Below are 18,519 nucleotides of genomic sequence, written 5' to 3' on the forward strand. Positions count from 1 at the left end.
ACAAATTTATTTCACGTTTACGAGCTAAACTACGTTGGAACAAGGTAGAGTTTTATTGAGAGAAGAAAAGCAACTCTTAAACAACACAAGCAGCATAGGAATTCAATAGAATTGAACTAACAGCCGTTATTCCGCAGCTTGTCACCCCCAGAGCCCAGGAGGAGCTATTTTACAGCGGATGCGGCTTATAGGACACTTCCACGAATTTCAAGTAGTTTTCCGGTTTCCCGAAAACAACCATTGTCGTTGTCGTTGCAAGGTTAGCTAAAGGCATTGAATTTTAACAGTCATTGTAATTGATGCAGCCGTATCCGTAGACACTAGGAAGACGCCAGGACGTTAAATGTGAACTGACATGCCTGTCGGCACCGTCTTCGTTGACGCGGAGACAGCGGCATTGCGTGATGATCATAAAGACGAACTGCCCTTCCGAAATGGCCAACTGCAGTTCATGGGACGTTTTCTACGTGATCATTTGCAGGGGAACGAAAATTAACTTTGGCGGGGGTATAAATTCCTGCTCCAGTGATAACAAGGCTGTACTTATCGCGTTTCAGCAAAGGCCTTGGTCGTTGTCCACACGGGTGTCCCTGTGTAGTTTTGCGCACTAAAAGGAAAATTCTCGGATATAACATTTGTCAAGCAGCCCCACCTCTGCTTTGTATATCTCCATCGCTGCGCTGTTGCGTAAATGCGCTTCGTTTCATTTTTTTTTAACTTCTTTGTGTTTACAGGATGGCATACCTAGAAACCTCTAATACATGCCCAAATCCTGAACACTCATTCTCTTTCCCACCTAAATACCAGCATCCGTGAGTGCACCAGAGTGGAGTTTAGAGCAGTTATCAGAATTGGTCATTTACTTTCTTGTGTTACGGTTGTTGTTTACACGTCGGGTGTCCGTGTGTGTCTCCCTCCGTTTTGTTTGCTTTTTTTACGCCTTCTTGGCTGTTTGAAGCCTTCGAGATCGGCGGGCTCCTTATCTCTTGCTGTGCGCTCAGCGGTAGCATTCATATTTGTCGCATAAATGTGGAATAATAGCTGTGGGAGCGCATAAAAAAAACGTTATCCCTTTCATTCTGTTGTTGTCTGGCACTCTTTGAAGTATCGTTCCCGGAGCGCCTTCGCCGCACTTCCTGTGCGAAAGGATGGTTTCTCCAGATTTGCAGCAGCCACCCCCATTTCTTCAGCTTTATCTCCTACGTGCGCGTTCTATCTTAACCGCCTCAAGGACCTCTCACACCTCGCAAAACACGGCCGACCTAGCCCAGTGTTTTCGCGCCATCTCTGAATGCACGACCGACAAGCACGCCGTGGTGTCGTGGCGAAAGATTGTCGCGTCTCGCCACACAATGCGCATACCCCGTCGTCCGTCACGTATTTTGACGCCGTCATAGTCCGATCGAGAGTGTCGACACGTGCCTCGGTACAGGATATCCCTTCCTGGGTCGAACTGCATCTGTGCCTTCATGGACGCGCGCGTACGTTCTCCGTTTGCCACGCGCGAACGCTCTCTGGTTCGAGCACCGTGTGACGCCCATTCCGGGGTCATGCGTGCACCTTCTGTCTAAGAGACTCCAACGAACCCCAGAAGAAAAAAAAAATTTAGAGCCCTTCCTTTACTTTAAAGACGGAAGACCACCGAAGCTATATTGGCGGAAAACTGTATACACTTGAACCTCGTTACACTGATATAGCGAATTATTGGTTATAGCGAACACAATAGAAATTTTGGTACGTCCCGCTCTATTTCAATCAAGCTCATTCGTTTATAACGAAAGCGAAACTGTTAGAGCTGCGAGCGATATCGGATATAACGAATAAATATTTGACAATGATGCTAAGTAGCTACTTGGAAATACCCCCTGTAGTCCTAAACTGCCGACTTTTAAGGCTCTTGTGGTTGTGGATATACTGCGGAAAACATCCTCCTGCTCAGCGCTGTGAGTAGCCACCAGACGAAGATCACGTCCTTCGCCACTTTTGTAAAGTGAACTTTGTTCTGGTGAATTTTCACGTAGTGATGTTCCGGTTTATGGAGTTTGAGATGCGGCATTGAGAAAGGGAAGGGTTACCTTGTGTATAGCGGGTGCGAAGCCATAAAAAAGGTGTTTTGTATCAAGTATTCTTGCGCGAGCCAGATTGTCGATTTGTTACAGCGCATTTTTACCTCTACGGTTACAACGATTATCGGATATAACGAACTGATTTCCTGTCTCGATACCACTTCGCTATAACGAGGTTCGACTGCGCTGTTGTTTTTAAAGGTGACTTAATATTGATAGAATAAAAACACATACGCATAAATTGTTTAGAATTATTCATAAATTATTTCTTATACAATTTCTTTCAGCAAGGTTTCATAAAACAAGAGTTACAGCCATTTTCTGTAACCATACTCCCTGTGTAGAAGGCTATTTATTGACCGCAGACGAGAATGCTGTTACGTTTACACCTTGACTGTAAACTAACTTATTATGACAAGTAAGCGAAACTCGTCGTAATCATAGAGTTGTCTTAGCGGCCAATTTCAGTATAAGCTTTTGTCAATATGCCGACATTAGACTGAGAACTGCACAATATTTTACACTGGCTGTGGAGCTAGCGCGGGTGATTCTTTGTCCACGCGACGCGATACACGTACACAATTTTGGTCAGAACCCAGCGAAAGACAGTTTCGCTTCAAAACACACTGACGTGCTGCTACAGTTAAACCTGGATATCACGAAGTTGAAAAAATTCCCAATTTTTTGTTACATGCTAGTTTCCGTTACATTGTATGGTTTCGAGTTAAGGCTCGCGTGAATGAACCAGAAACGAAACCAAAACGTTAGACTATCAATAACGGTGAGCTCTACTTTCAAGAATTTAGTTCACAAAAAAAAAAAAAACTGCGTGATTTGCGTCGGCTGCTTTCCCACGAGCTTAGGCACTGCACGGCACAACAAAGAAGTAAGGCCACTTACCACCGTATTCACAAACGTTACTTAGCTATCACTTCTACCTTTTGACACTTTTCGGTGCCTTAACGCGTTTGAAGGACCAAACTTATGCTAAAAAGACGCCTCTTAGCGAACTTGGTGCTCTTTTCCGCGCTCAAGATGGCTACTGTATTTTTCAGCGACGTTTTGTTTCTCGCCGGCGAAGACAGCATTTAAAATGGCGAGCTTGTCTTGAAAAGGCAAAACATTCCGTTGTCTGGCAGCACAACTCGTCACCGTGAACCTACACCACAGATAGCAGTGGAGACGCGCGACGACACACCGACAGGTGTGTATAGCACCTAACCGACGCCGCACTGGAAACGCATCGTACTTTGCGGTGCGGGCGAAATTTGCTAAATTAATTCGTTTCTCCAGCCCATTTTTCAGAAAAAGTGCGAAAAACATTGACTCATCAGAGTAGCGAATTCGTTACGTCAAGGCAACGCTTTCACGGCAACGCTTTCATTACATACAGGTCGCAAACACATGGGCTTTAATGCTTGCAATGGGGAATTTAAAAACTTTGTTAAATCCAGGAATTCATTACATAGAGAGCTTCGTTACACCCACATTTAACTGTAATCAATACAAGCACATAAACAATACGACAATTTTGATTTTTATCTGGCTTAATATTTGGTCACCCAGCATTACAATCACGTTTGTGAAAGCATAGTTGTTAGCAAACGCACTAAACCTTCGTTATAACAAGGGCTCCCGGGCAGAAAACCTGCTTAGTTATAAGGTACACTTCATTAAAAGCGGGTATGATGCGTTCTCTATATGCTGTAGTGGGAAACCCAAGACACTGCGAATAAAGGGAGGTTTCGAATAATGCCTTTTCGCTATACCCATTTGCTTACTATATGAACTTTTACGCGCATATTTTATCGCAACCATTACCGCCATTTACGCCGCTGTATAGAGAACTTTAATCCCCGGAAAGGAAGTTTGCTAAGCAAAACTCTTTTATATTGAGGCACACTAAAACAGCCTGTTAGTTAGAGGCACAGTCTACATTTAAAAAACCGCATGCCCGTTAGCGCTATCATGACCATGCTTATGCGTAAAACCTCGCTAGCATTAGTCGGCTTGAGCCCGATGAATGGGAACACGGGAATAAGAAATACGTGCCTTCGATTTTCATAATGCCGCACGACTAGGGCTGCGGGAAGAGACAGTCGCATGGCAGAAAGCTTAAATATGCATTGTGTAAGAACTTAGTCATTCGTAAACCGGCAGCGGTACGTCGTATCGTGTTTCTGCGGGAACGTAAAAAAAAAAAAAAAGGCTCCGTTATAGTCTGGCATATTCGAACAGGTGATCCCCTTTTGCGGCATTCGCTTTCGGAGTTGCTTCGCCATTTGTAACGGACTTGGATTATCTCGAGGGCCTTTCTGTGTTGAGCGGTTTCAAGAGAAATAGGTTTATATGCGTTACAAACGAGTGGCTCACCTCCCGCCCATCAGGAGTAGCGCCTGAAATACAGGTGTTTGATGCGACACGCCTTATTGTCGATCATAAATGAACCCGTCATATTCAATATATAATAGCCATATTACCGGCTCTGATTCTTCCCGTGGATTTTTCGTCGTCGTCATCATCTCGGAAGTACTCGTCAACATAAGATCGGATTCAGACTATCGTCGCAACTGTCGTAATATCATTAAAGAATAACGTCATTTCACGCCTCAGCCAACCGAATAGCGTCACACGCCGTTTTCTTACGTCCATATGTTACGTCGGTAGTCTGAACACAGCATAAGACTGTGGGGCTTGTTACTCATCGCAGGTCGCAATAGAAATCATTTCTTTTTAGTTTAGAACAATTTTGATACTTCTATATATCGGCATCGTATTTGCCTTTTGTATTCCTATACGAAAGCATCTGTGCCGCTGAACAATTTTTTTCTAATGATTAAGATCTGTAAGCATGCTGTAGTTGTTTAGAAATTAATCCGCTGAAGGCACTACACATGACCGAAGGTAGATTCGCGTGGGTCTATTCCCATGCTTGCAATTCGGAAAATAATTACGACATGGCATGAATATCGTACGTCAAAAGAAAGATGATCGAACCCTTAATGTACAGTTCATTTTGAGTGGGCGACTGTGCCATCATCATTATCATCACTGTAGTCTACAGATAGCGGTTCGCACCAGGCATAGTCGTGGGTTCGAGCTCCGCGCAAGCCCACTTATCGCCTCAGTAAAAACTTGAAGCATCTCAGGAACCCAGGCTCATATATTGTCCACGAACAAAGACTAAACTATCAACCAATCTTTCATTGTCCGCGCCCTACTCCAACGTCTTCTTTTTTATTTCTTACATGATGGGAGGCTTCTTTGCGGAGCTCTACAGTGCTACTGCCGATCAACATGACCTTTGGCCGCCGTTTTCTCTTTCTATTGTCGAAAAATCATCAGTTCTTCTTTTTGTAATCTTGTTTTTGACGATACTTTGTACCGCAAGGAAGATATCTCCGCAGAGGCCGCATATTTCTGAAATGAAATTTTTTCGCCGTATCAGTAGCTTTTGTTGTGCTCGACGTCTTTTTGTAAGTAAGAGCTACAACTACCTGGTGTTCCACCTGTGCCGGTGTTAGGGTCGAACGCCTCGCAAATGACTCGGCTGTGTTCCACGTTCCGCAAGCATTGAATTAGATTCCTTATCAGCATTCATTTTTTCCAACAGCCGTAAACTAACTGAGACACGTGTTCTTGAGCGTACCAAGATTTCTCCCTCTGTGTCCTAAAGCTTTGCTTCGTGTTACACTTCCCTATTTATAGCCTATACATGTTTAGATGCTGAGAACACCCATCCAGTGCCTTTAAAAATTTCTAGGGCTGCGTCCGGCTCGAAGCAGCACTTCTTATTTGCAAAAAAAAAAAAAAAAAAAAAAACAGGGGACGTGATGGTTACTATCAGGCCGCAAGTAAAAACGTTCAGATGAATATTTAGTGAGATTCAAAAAAGCCCCGAAAACGTATTAAATCACGGAGTAATAATTTGTGTGGCTAAAACACCGCTTCCCGTTCAAGCGGAAAATTTACACAACAAAACTATTCCTTTATAAGTCTATCTGCCATTTACAACCCCCCCCCCCCCCCCAATTTTCGAAATAAAAAAAGTAAGGATCAGAGCAATATTTATTCACCCAAAAGAAAATTTATAAAATGTCACGTAGTAATTTTTTATGAATATAACACCGATTCTCGTTCAAACTGGTAATTTATTTAATAAAAATGCTCTTTTTTCAAATGTACGGTCGTTGTCGAAATTTTCTAGGCCAAGCCGAAAGAGCACAGGCCGCAAAAAATTCAATGTACAAGTTTACGTATCAAGCGAGGCTGAAACGTTTTATGCCGGAAAGCTAGAGAAGACACCTGTATTCCCTACTGCCATAAAATATTTTTGCCCCATTTAAAGGTAAAACTTATTCTTTGAATTCTGTGTCTGGCTTAGGATAGCCCTACAAAATTCAGACAAAGCGTGTACCTGCAATTCACGACTCCCGCCACCAATCTCTAAATAAAAAGAAAGGAATGAAGAAGCGATGCACTCTGTTAGCTTTCTGACATCCCCCCTGTCGAAAAATATATCTGTGCGATCAACGACCCTATTCACCTGTCTTCGAACCCCTCATTACGGAAGAAACTGAACGCAGGTGGAAAAGTATCAAATTCGCAGCCCCGTCAGTATCCACGGTATCTTGGTTACGAACTTCGATCGTAGCGTACACGAAGTCGCACGTGCGGACGCCAACACAGCACCCTGTACAACTCACCTTGGTTTGTAGTGCCACCCACGTCGATTTTCACCGAGGTCGAGAGCGACACCGACGATAAGCTGTTGAGGTCCTTCGCTTCGATGGGGCGCTGGCTGGCTGCGTCCGGAGGAGTACCGGTTCCCGAACCGGGGGAAAAAACAGCAACGAAGAGGAGAGGAGCGACAGAAAGCCTTGGGGGACACCGGTAGCGGCACGGGAGGGAAGTGTCAGTCAGAGCCGGAGGACGCTGGTGGCGTCGTCAACGGGCAGTCCTCGTGTCAGCGATGGCACAGGGAAAACGCAAGCCGTGCTGCTGCGACCGACGGATAAGGATCGGTGCTCGAAGAAGAGGTATTAGTGGCTATGTAGAGCGTCGGTGCCTCCAAAACAATGTGTGCGCTCTGTTTGTGCGGTCGCGCTCTTTATGGGCGAGCCGCTGGCGCAGGCGCGCGCCGCGGCGAGCTCCTCGATTGGCCGATCACGAGGCGCCCACCCCCCGCCACAGAGCGCTGCCCTTCCCTGCTGCGCCCCCTCCGCGCGCCGCGCGATCGGAGAGGAGAAAATGCGCTAACGACGCCGTTCAACAGGTGCGGGCCTTCGTGGGGAAACCCAGGATCAAGCAGGCGAAGACGGCGCGCAATCGTAACTTGCGGTTGCCGTTCGCACTGTTTCAGTTCTGTTTCGTCATTGTCGCGTAATTTTGGAGGCGAGTCTTCTTTACAAGCGGTCTCGTGAGAGATAAAGAGAAATGCTAGCTCTTGCGGCTCGTTCCGGTAATGGAGACCAACGGCAGCTACCGCAGTTCTGTACGAGTCTGTTCGCGCCCGTTCCGGGTTCACTGTCTCCGAAGAGAAAGGGGCAGTAAGGAGGCAAAAGTGCATAGCAAGCGATCGAGATTTACGGGGTTGACTAGGAAAATCGGAAGCGGTCAACACTAAACAGAACCGGAACAGAAGCCCAACACTTTTTCTTGCTTGGCCATTCGTGATGTTACGTGTTTAATTTTGTCAGATTTAAAATGCTCCAGCTTACAACAAATACTGTAGAGTACTCGTAGTCGCAGTGCCGCGTATGAAATATTTGTGTTAGTTGGTTTTCCTTTTTCATTAAGAACGATACGGCTATCTTCTTTCGTTAACAAGTTCGAGAGAAAACAGGAGAAAGCCAGTGGGAAGGTGAGTCTAGGTGTGAAGGAATGCAGTCATGATTGAGTCTGTCGGCCTGACTTCAGGTAACGCAGGAGTGAAATACAATACCAAGGACGTTTGCTTACGTATTGGCAGGGACTTGCCTTCGTCAGAGTAAGGTTTTCATCACATCGCATATACATACACTCTTGAAGCTCAGTCAGCGACACTATATTCGACTGCAGTTTCGTTCCATGCAGTTTGCAAGCACACACAAAGTTGGTAAAGAACATGACAGACCGGACGGGTTGTCTGCGGCAACCACAGAATAAAGTAAGGGAACTCACTTTCTTGTACAAGAATAGGCATATTGTTATGCCGTTGTTTCAGCAGTCGTTAACTAAATGTGTTGCACTCATGATGCCATTTGAGCGTGCAACCTTAGGTGAGTGCATATTCTTCTAAGCGGAGATATCTTACAGGTATCGGGTATAATCTTTTCGGACAATTTCATGCTACGAATATCTTCTTTAGGTGTTACAGTCGACGGTCCTAATACATTTTTTTTATTTATTTCACACATACGCAAATGGGTGTAGTTAAGCGCAAGGCGAGACGACTGTGTCTGTTTCAACGCTGGATGCACAGACATCACGCCGAACGGTTTGCTAATAGAGACGATCAGCAGGCGTGGCATAGTAGCTAAGGTATCTACCGCGCAACACACAGAATCGAGGTTCAGCCCAAGACCCCTTTCTTTTTTCTTTTTGACTAGCTCAGAGGAGGCTTCAGAAAAACAGAGGCGCAATCTGTTTTGCAAGGCTAGAAGTGGTTTCGCACTAAGAAACCATCGAAGTATAACACTTTAGACCGCCCGCTTAATGAAGGTCACATCACAAGAAGGAAAGTAGTAGTACTTTTCGCTTGAAATGGCGAGTAAAAATATTATGCAGCTGTTTTTAACGCGACTGTTTCAATTTCACTAATTTTGAAATTCAGGGCTGATTCCTCTCCCAATAAATTACAATTAGAAATAGAATGTGTTTAGAGGAGTTGATATATCCGGGCCTACGAAGAAATCGTCGGGTCCGATGAATTTTTCGTAGCCCCTGATATACCTATCCCACTAGCGTGCCGATGAACAGAGAAAAATCAAAGTATACATCAGCATCCAGCAGGGAAGGCGACCCACAGAAACCGCATGACTGTTGAAACGTTAACCACCACCAAACAGCCGTTCCAAGAGGCCATGAGCTGTCCCCAGGCCCTGATGCACCGCGAGTGTTTTTAAATGTACATTGTTTGTGCTTCGGATTTCGGACTCTCTTTATAATGTGGAACAAACGTGGTTTCATTGATTAATTCGCTGTCGTATCACGCAATATTTGTGCCCGGATGAGTCGCCCACGCCTGCTCACCGATGCAGAACGTTCCCAGTGCCTTCAGGGTGTACCTAACCCTGAAAATTTGTAACTATACGTAATCAGGTTTTTCCACGTCATTGCATCATTGTATTTTATCTCAAAAACGAATTCTTCATCTGACGGGTATATTATACAGGAACTGCTGCAGTGAGAAGACCCCATCGCCGGTGTAGGCCCCATCAGCTAAAGCTCTTGGATACCATGAAGCTAATACCTCCCCTTCGGAGCTTTCCGCACGGCGGGGCCCGTAAGAACAGTTGATTGCTTGTTTCAGTACAAATTTATTCAATAAAACAATCTTGGCGACGGACATACTTCGCATCCTCTAGTGAATTTTTTTCAGTAAATAAGGATATTGCGATTTTGTTTGCGGGTGTACTCAGTTATGAATAAGATAGACAAGTATATCATGCCAGCCCCTCAATCCCAAAAACAAAAATACGCGATCATTCCTCCCCTAAAGTACCTTCGGTGAGCGGTATTTACAGCATGAAAGAAAAACGCAGACTTCTTGAATCATACAAGGAGTCCTAACTGCCTTTCCTGTCGTAGTTTTTGATATACGTTTCTTATTTATGATGAACACATGCTAGAAAATGTTCTACTCTACAAACATGCTACTAATATGTCACAAAAATATGCTACAAACACATGCTACATAACTACACGCTGTGCGGCGTTTGAGGTGCATGACTATACATAAACCACCGTTCCCAGAAATCACATATGGGGAGAGGCCGTAGAGGTGCCGCGATAGGCCTGGCGGTGACATTCCACTGCACGGAGGCACAAGGGGGCGTTCCTCAAAAAGCCATGTTTTAAGCGATGCTTATATGGCTAGGGTTTCATGTACGCTTTGTTTTCCCACCTCGATCATAAAAGCGGCTGCCACGACCGGGAATTGGGCTCGCGACCTCGTGCTCAGTAGCGGAACGCCTTAGCCACTGAGCCACCGCAACCGCTAAAGCGTTTTAAACGAAATTGATTTTCACACAGAAAAAAATATTGCGAGCCAATGCACTGTTAAGTGTTGTAATTATTATGCAATTAAAATGCCTCTATTTTGTAGGCTTCTTTCAGTAGCCCTAATTAAGCAAACTTCAAGACCCGAACAATATTCAATGAGACCAAGTTGGTATTCTAAGGTCCCTTGTGAGTAAAGAAACATGCCTGCTTTTGAACTCTGGCGAAATTCCCTTAACTGGCCGTCCGAACGTTAGTAAACTGATAACTTAAGCTTTAGCTCCTTGAATTTTCAGTAAGGACATAAATATTTAAGCTGATTTGTTGCCAGACTGCTCTGTTACACACTCTGTTCTTCTATATCCCCTTCCTCGAGTCTTTTCTTTTACTCTATTGCATCGGCAGTTGTTTTAAGGCAACTGAGGCTGATTGCTCTTGACATGTGGTTTTCATTTGGATTGTGTTTTAAAGGCCAAAATTGCAAGCGCCAAAATCGCTTTTCTCTTTTTACTAACCTTGATGATATCAATATATGTAGCGGCGGAAGGAAAATATTGATTGATTGATAAACCTTAATGAGGAAGACGCTAGTAGTGCTTGTGGGGAAACGTGAGTCATGGGAGTGGGTCAAAAAGCCTAAGGATTATTGAATGGTCATTTGAGTTTTTATGTAATGCGTGGAACGTTTTTTTGAAAAAAAAAACACATGGCAGCGCTCTATTACTGTCGTCCAGTTTTTTTTAACGTTGACTATAGTTCTTACAGAGAACGCATTGAGGAACAGGTCGTCGTTCGTGTATCAGGCAACCTTACAGAGATTACCTTGTAGTGAAAACTGCATAATTCCTTCAAGTGGCATGGCGTCGCTCCCAACTCTTTGTAAGGACTCCTGAACATTATTCGGGAGGGCGTGAGAAGCGGCACGTCTATCTCGACCCCCCAACAAAGTGAAGGCAAGTTCATGATGAATAAAAAAGTTAGGGTCAGTGTGCAATTTATGCAAGAAACATTTAGGGGGTGAGCCACAAAGGGGATGTGTCCATTTATGGATGATATCGAGAGTATAGGCCAAGTTCCCTTAGACTTCATTGGCAAAGATTTCCCCTGCCTATTCGGACAATTGAAAGACGAAATGAATCGTGGTGGTGAGGCGTCAATAAGCCGCTTCCTATACTCATCATCTCGGATTTTCGATATCGCTGGGGCTAAATAAGAAGAGGTGCATCCGGCTGTGGAGAAGCAGGCTCTTCTTGTACTGAGACCGAAAAGGTAGCTGCGGTAGGGTTAGAGATACACTCCTGGCCAACAGTGTGCGCCAGCCGGCTACCTGTGGACCGCAAGGTGCGAGCCGAAGCCAAGACCATTCAGATGTGAACATTTTCGCGGCATAATTATTGACTCGCCCGAAGTATCGTAGCAGCCATCGAATTTGGTGAAAAAGGTGTGATTTAGTGCTCGAAGAGCAACGTGTGAGTCGGTGATAAGGCGCTATTAGCGAGACTGAAGCTCAGAACAGTGCTGTTTTGTATGTGCTGTAAAATAAAGAGGATGCCCAAGAGCTCAGCTTCTTCAACTAGATCGCACGCAACTAATGCGCATTTTCCCTTGTCAGGGGTTTTCTAAAACTGATGCGCTTCGCTCTGAATGAGAACGTGCACCTACGCAAGATAACCGGAATTCGAGATACGACGACCGAACGTGTTCAGTTCATTTGGAAGCAAAATTAGTTAAATTTGCCTCATGAATTCTGTGAAGTGCATCAAGGATATTCACCGTGTACCCCGGATAAAAAGACCGCTTTAACGAGCTTCAGTGTACGCCTTAGAGAAATTAAAAAAGAACAATGAAAAGCTATAAAAGGCAGGTATAACACAAACAGTAAAATGTAGAGTGTGGGCCGCATAGTAACTCATGCTGATTAATTTGGCCTTGTGCACATGTAATAAGTGCGGATGTTCTAAAAAGCGACGAACTCTCATTTGAAAAACTTATAAATGCTGTAATATCCTCATTACTTGCAGCACGGCCTAAAACAAGTCTAAACTGTTCCGACCAAGGAGGTTGTATAAAACCCCTGGAGTGGAGGCCTCCCATAGCCGGCAACGCAGGGAGGAAAAGCCGGGCAAGCCGGTCAGCGGCCATGTTGCAATGGGCAGAAAGGGCACTTAGCTGGCAGGGACGCTGAAGTGCTTTCATGTTTCTTTTTGTTTACATGGGAGATAACGCTAGCTAAGTTAGCTTTGTCGACAAGGATGTTTGACGGCAGCCTTAATTTATCCTTACGCGTAAGCTATTGACATGGTTCGCGCAGTGAGTTAGGGTCATAGGGTGGTGAAGAGAGCCGTCGCCTAGGTAAATTCCTAGGGCTGGGATAAAGACACCACTCCTGGTTTCATTTCGATAAACGTTTATTCGGTGTATAGAAAGTTATAGGCCGCTCCTTAAGCTATAAAACTGCGTCATGTTGCACTCCATGGCAAGAGATGCTGCCTTAACACGGGTAATAACGCCCGCATTTCGCGCTCAAAAGTGAAGGACACCACTATTCCAGCGTGATTTGTTCATGTTTGCTTTTTTTAGCAGCAGTGCCAGAATGAATTCATGTTAATTAAGTACCTCTCAAATCCAAGAAAGCTTTTTTGGTACCGAGGAGGTTCTATAAAAACTTCTGGAGTGCAGATGGCGCCCTAAAATTTACGTCGACGGCCGCCATCTTGATTTGGGCAAAAAACGCGCTCCATCGTGCGCAGCCGCACTGCATGCGTCGCGTTCTGCCGGCTCCCCGCTGCCCGTCTGGCGGTGTTCCACGCTTTCGCGTGTGCATTTATGACTTAGTTCGTAGTGAATATCATATGGACGCTACAAAGGTGTACAAATCAGCAATAATATGCTCGGGCGTCGCATTCGTCTGCGCTGATCGCGGGAAGAGGACGCTGGAAATCACCTTAGGCTTTGTTCATTTTGTGTCTCGTGGGTTTGATTTGATTGATTGTGGGGTTTAACGCACCGGCGCTACTCAGGCGATGAGGCGCGCCGTAGTGAAGGACTCCGAAATAATTTTGGCCACCTGGGGAGCTTTAACGTGCGCCGTAATCTCGCCCACATGGGCGTTTTTGCTTTACGCCTCCATCAGAAAAGCGGCCGCCGCGGCCGGGAATCGAACCCGCGTCCTTGTGCTCAGCAGCTCAACGCCTTAGCCGCTGAGCCCCCGTGGCGGGTGTGTCTCGCGGGTTTACAGCGTTATAAGTGTACACTCGCCAACTATTTGCGCAGGCCGGTGCCGGTAGTGCCCTTCAAGTGAAATTTGCCATAGCACCGCCCGTCCATCTACTTGTTTACGCAGATATGCACATGTGTTCACTCATAGTTGATGTTATCCTACTAGTTGTTTGACTGCGCGAAACCCCATGTTTGTATGATGTGTGTGCGACTATTTAAGTGCCGAATGTTTTTATAGATAGTAACCGGCATACATCATTTCATTTGCGCTCAGCCGTCCCTACACGAGTACTCGCATGGTTTTCATTAGCGTATAAGGGTAAAGGCGAGGTTTCCTAAAAATGATGCGCTTCGCTTTGAATGAGAACGTGCACGAAATAACAGAAATCCGAGAGACGACGGCCGACTGCGTTCAGTTTATTTGGAAGCGAAATTAGTTCAATTTGTCTTATGCATTCTGTGAAGGGAATCAAGGATATTCACTGTGTACACCGGAGAAACAGACTGCTTTAACAAGCTTCAGTGTAGGGCTTACACATATAAAAAAAACAAGGAAAAGCTATAAATGGCAAAGATAACCCATAAAGGAGAGTGTGGGCCGCATAGTAACTCATGCTGCTTAATTTGCCCTTGTGCATCTGTAATCAGCGCGGAAGTTGTATGTTGTAATCGGAAGTTTTACGCAATTTGCTTGGCCTGCTATCTACGGCATGTCAAGGAATGACGCACAGCGCGGTTGCGTGAAAGAGCCCCCCGCGCCTGCCTCCGCACAGCACTGCCGCCCTACCAACCCGCGTTTCCTCGCACCATCTTTTGGTCGATGAGGTCGCCAAACCCCGCGGCCGGTGGTCGCCCGGCGGGCAAGGAGGGCGAGGGGAGAGAGCTCGCGCCGAGGGCGCCGAAGCGATCCCCACAACCCTATAAGGTCTATCCATCCCAATCTCCCGTCCGATGAATTCAACACAGTAATTAGTATATTTTTTTACAAATACTCAAAAAGCTAAGTTATACCGATTGTATGAATAGTTATCTGAAGCGCGATTTACCCGCCATTCCTCAGTAGTTTACCTTGCGACGATCTCAAACCCTTATCTACACAAAACTTTAACATTCAGCACTTACCTGTAACCTCGACCATGCAAATTAAAGATTTTATCTCGGATCTATACATGGCGGTCACGATGAATTGATTCATAAAAAGTAACAACGTGCGGCCAGGGTTAGAAATACGAAGTGAAGCTTAATCTTATCTACGCTGCCAACCTGTCTCCGTTTGCACCGCAAACAGCTTACTGCCTAGATTAGAAAAAAAAAACATTCAGCGTCTAAATGTCCAACGAGACGAAAGATCCAACGAGACGAAAGGTCCAACGGTGGATATTCCGTCTCGTTGGATCTTTCGTCTCGTTGGACATTCAGGCTCGATTGGACCTTTCGTCTCGTTGGATCTTTCGTCTCGTTGGACATTCAGGCTCGACTGGACCTTCCGTCTCGGTGGTTCTTTCGTCTCGTTGGACATTCAGGCTCATCCGTATTATGCGAACGTCCGAAGCACTCTATACAATAACCTTCACTACCCAATTCACCGAATTCTTAGCGAGAACGTCTGCGTTTCGGGTGCGAGTATATAACTTTGCTTAACTACACGATAGTTTAAATTTTAATATGCTCTCGGCGTTGGCCCTTCCACGTGGTCAGGAACGCTATTTCCGAACAACAGCTCCACGAAGATGAAATGTCTAGTTTACGAGGTGTATGCTATTACTTTCGTATCGACTGAAGAGCGCCCACAACAAACATTTTTTGCGAATGCGCTCGATTCTCCTTCATGCCTGTGTGTGCCTGTGTTAGGGTGTGCGATATTTATTAAATTCCCCTCAGGAAGAAAGCGCCAATCACCTATCTAAAAATAATATCTTCCTACGAACTAACTCTACTTCCTTCCCGCGGCATGGACACGTGCAGCACTTAAGCAAGCCTACCTGAAATCTGCGAACATTCACTTCCTCAATTGGGCACTTTGCTATTGTCTTTTATAATTTAGATGGGTTCGCTGGAGTGGACAAGTCCCCTTTATATCATTCAAATAACTTCAATCTTTCTACCTGGGCCTAACTATTTATAAATATCAGAAATTGCCCCATTGTGCTGAGCTGCCTTTCGATCCTGCGCAAGACTGTGCGCAATACCGGAATCACCAGAGTGAATGGATAAAGCCCGAAAGGCTATTTCGGCTTCGTCTGTGATGATTCAACTGTTTTCAGGAACTGAGTAAGCTACATAACGGCGGGATATTGACCCTCAAGGGCGACAGTGCAGTGTATTTACGCCACCCTTCTACAAAAGTGTTGAATTCGGGCCTCAATTTCCCAGCTACCGACTGGGACGCGGTTCGATAAAAGCCTATCGAGTTCTTTGTTGCAGCTTCAAGACGGACCTTGGCGATTCATTTTTGTCCACTTCTTGTAAGAGCGGAAGGTGCATATTTGTTTTTTATAAATGCGGCGGTACGTTTTAAGCGGTCTGTGGGACGTCTCAGCACGTATTCGATGGTTTAGCGGACGGAAATACCTGCGCGATTTGTGTTGGCTATAGTGTCGGCAGAGGCTTGAGAATACCCGCCAAACTCTTCAAGCATTTAAATGCGACTAACTGAATTCAAAAAGCGCAAAAAGACGGGACAAGAAACGACTACACACGGCGCTGTTTTTGCACGTCTTGTTGCGCTGTTACGAATTCAGTTATTATGCACAATAGTCCAAGTCACCGTTCTAACGAAGTTCAAATATGACGGAGAACGGATTTTTTTTTGGAAACCAGAATATGCACCCTTAACAACAGGAATGACTATATATATATATATATATATAGTATAAGTAAAGAGTCGGATACACAGCAAGAACAATAAAAAACAAGGTTTACTTACGTAGCGGCAACGGGACTTGCCTTCATCAGAGTAAAGTTACATGATTTTGCTGTCGCAAACATTTGGAACACATTTCTTATATAGGTTTGCAGAAAACTGTGAGAAGGAGCGAGCGGAAAATGTTTCGGAAATGGAGGTAAGCATACAGTCGGGCTACGCCTACGTTATAACAACAACAAACAAAAAAAAAAAACCTCTGCCAACCTCTGCTTACTGAAAACCTGAACGAAAAGGCTCTGGATGGCAGAGAGACATGCCAACCTCTGCCTACTGGTCACAGTAGGCAGAGGTTGGCATGCCTCTCTGCCATCCAGAGCCTTTTCGTTCAGGCTTTCGAGCTTCGACTCTCCAAATGTTTTGTATCTTTTTCTCTCTCTGCGCAGCACGCCGTTTTTTCTGTAGACGCACATTGGTTGAACCTTAACATGTCTGTGTTCTGTCTATCAATGCCGCAACTGTGCCTCCTTCCCATTTACAACCTTCCTCTCTCCCTTCCTCTTTTTCCCACCTTCTGTAGTATAGTTACATGTTTTTGTTACTCTCCCGCTCTTTTACTCTCCCCGAGAGTTCTCATTGGCGAGGGTGAGGAGAAAGGGAAGCCCTCGGATCCAAAGTGTGTATAAGCGTTTTTCTGTCCATTCTAAGACAACCCCCGAAGAAGAAAGGTCCTCCTTTCGAAACTGTTGGGTATTAAATAATCTAGGAAACTGGACAAACGCTATCGTCTGCCCTCACTATGCTATATATATATATATATATATATATATATATATATATATATATATATATATATATATAGCGAATCAGAAAATGGGAAATGAGGGGCTCGGTGAAATAAGACAGAAAATAAGGGTTGGCAGTCAAGAAAACCGCGGAAAGCAAAGGGGAGGCTGTGGTGGGTCACATAAACAGATGAAGAATTTTTTGAGTTAGAAAGAAATTTGTGAAAAAATGCCCGCCGGGTGGGATCCGAACCCACGACCTCCAGAATACCAGTCTGGTGCGATAACCACTACGCTACCGGCGGGGCTGTTTCCTCACCAGTTTCTCGGGTATTTATGTTAAGTTCTTTTTGTTCTTGTTTTTGTTTCGTGTACTTGGGGGTGGTAGCCAGCGCCACTCGGACTACACGGGGTGAAGGGGACCTTCTTTTAAACCCCCGGGCCGTGACTCGAGTGCCTACGACATATCGAGAGTGGTCGACCAGCGTTGAACCCTCTTAAGCTACCTTTGGCACCAAGACTGCCAGAACAGAGGCCCTCGCTAAGCATGTAACGAATCAGAAAATGGGAAATGAGGGGCTCGGTGAAATAAGACAGAAAATAAGGGTTGGCAGTCAAGAAAACCTCGGTAAGCAAAGGGGAGGCTGTGGTGGGGTCACATAAACAGATGAAGAATTTTTTGAGTCAGAAAGAAATTGGCGAAAAAATGCCCGCCGGGTGGGATGTATTCGGATCCCACCCGGCGGGCATTTTTTCACCAATTTCTTTCTGACTCAAAAAATTCTTCATCTGTTTATGTGACCCCACCACAGCCTCCCTTTTGCCTTCCGAGGTTTTCTTGACTGCCAACCCTTATTTTCTGTCCTATATATATATATATATATATATATATATATATATATATATATATGCACAAAGTAGAAGTACGCTCTTCGGAGACTTTATTTCCAACGTTTCGACCTGAGACAGGTCTTCCTCAGGACCTGTCTTCCTCAGGACAGGTCTTCCTCAGTTTCCTGAGGAAGACCTGTCTCAGGTCGAAACGTTGGAAATAAAGTCTCCGAAGAGCGTACTTCTACTTTGGGCGTATTCCTGCAGCAACTAAGGACTCCACTTCACGACTATATATATATATATATATATATATATATATATATATATATATATATATATATATATATATATATATATATATATATATACATATATATAAATATATATATATATATATATATATATATATATATATATATATATATATATATATATATATATATATATAGCGAGAGAGAGAGACAGATTTGTTCTTTTCTGGGCAGTACGCCAGTAGCGAAATTATGACACCGCACGCGATGCTATCTTTTCCTGTCCTTTCTAATAGCGA

General features: G+C 44.8%; 1 protein-coding gene and 1 non-coding gene across 2 annotated transcripts in view; both read right to left on the bottom strand.

Annotated features, from left to right (window-relative positions):
* Nucleotides 1–7,174, bottom strand: part of LOC144174541 (uncharacterized) — a 34,715-nt gene extending 27,541 nt beyond the window's left edge. Inside the window, exon 1 of the mRNA XM_077703293.1 lies at nt 6,773–7,174. The gene's annotated coding sequence lies outside the window, so the exon portion shown is untranslated. The remainder of the gene's footprint in view (nt 1–6,772) is intronic.
* Nucleotides 7,175–17,367: 10,193 nt separating this feature from the next.
* Nucleotides 17,368–17,440, bottom strand: Trnat-ggu (transfer RNA threonine (anticodon GGU)). The gene has a single exon. It is a non-coding gene; the product is annotated as a tRNA-Thr (tRNA).
* Nucleotides 17,441–18,519: the final 1,079 nt, after the last annotated feature.

This window comes from Haemaphysalis longicornis, unplaced genomic scaffold (assembly GCF_048455015.1).
Source record: "Haemaphysalis longicornis isolate Haplotype H1 unplaced genomic scaffold, Haemaphysalis longicornis Haplotype H1 scaffold_3, whole genome shotgun sequence".
Taxonomy (NCBI): domain Eukaryota; kingdom Metazoa; phylum Arthropoda; class Arachnida; order Ixodida; family Ixodidae; genus Haemaphysalis; species Haemaphysalis longicornis.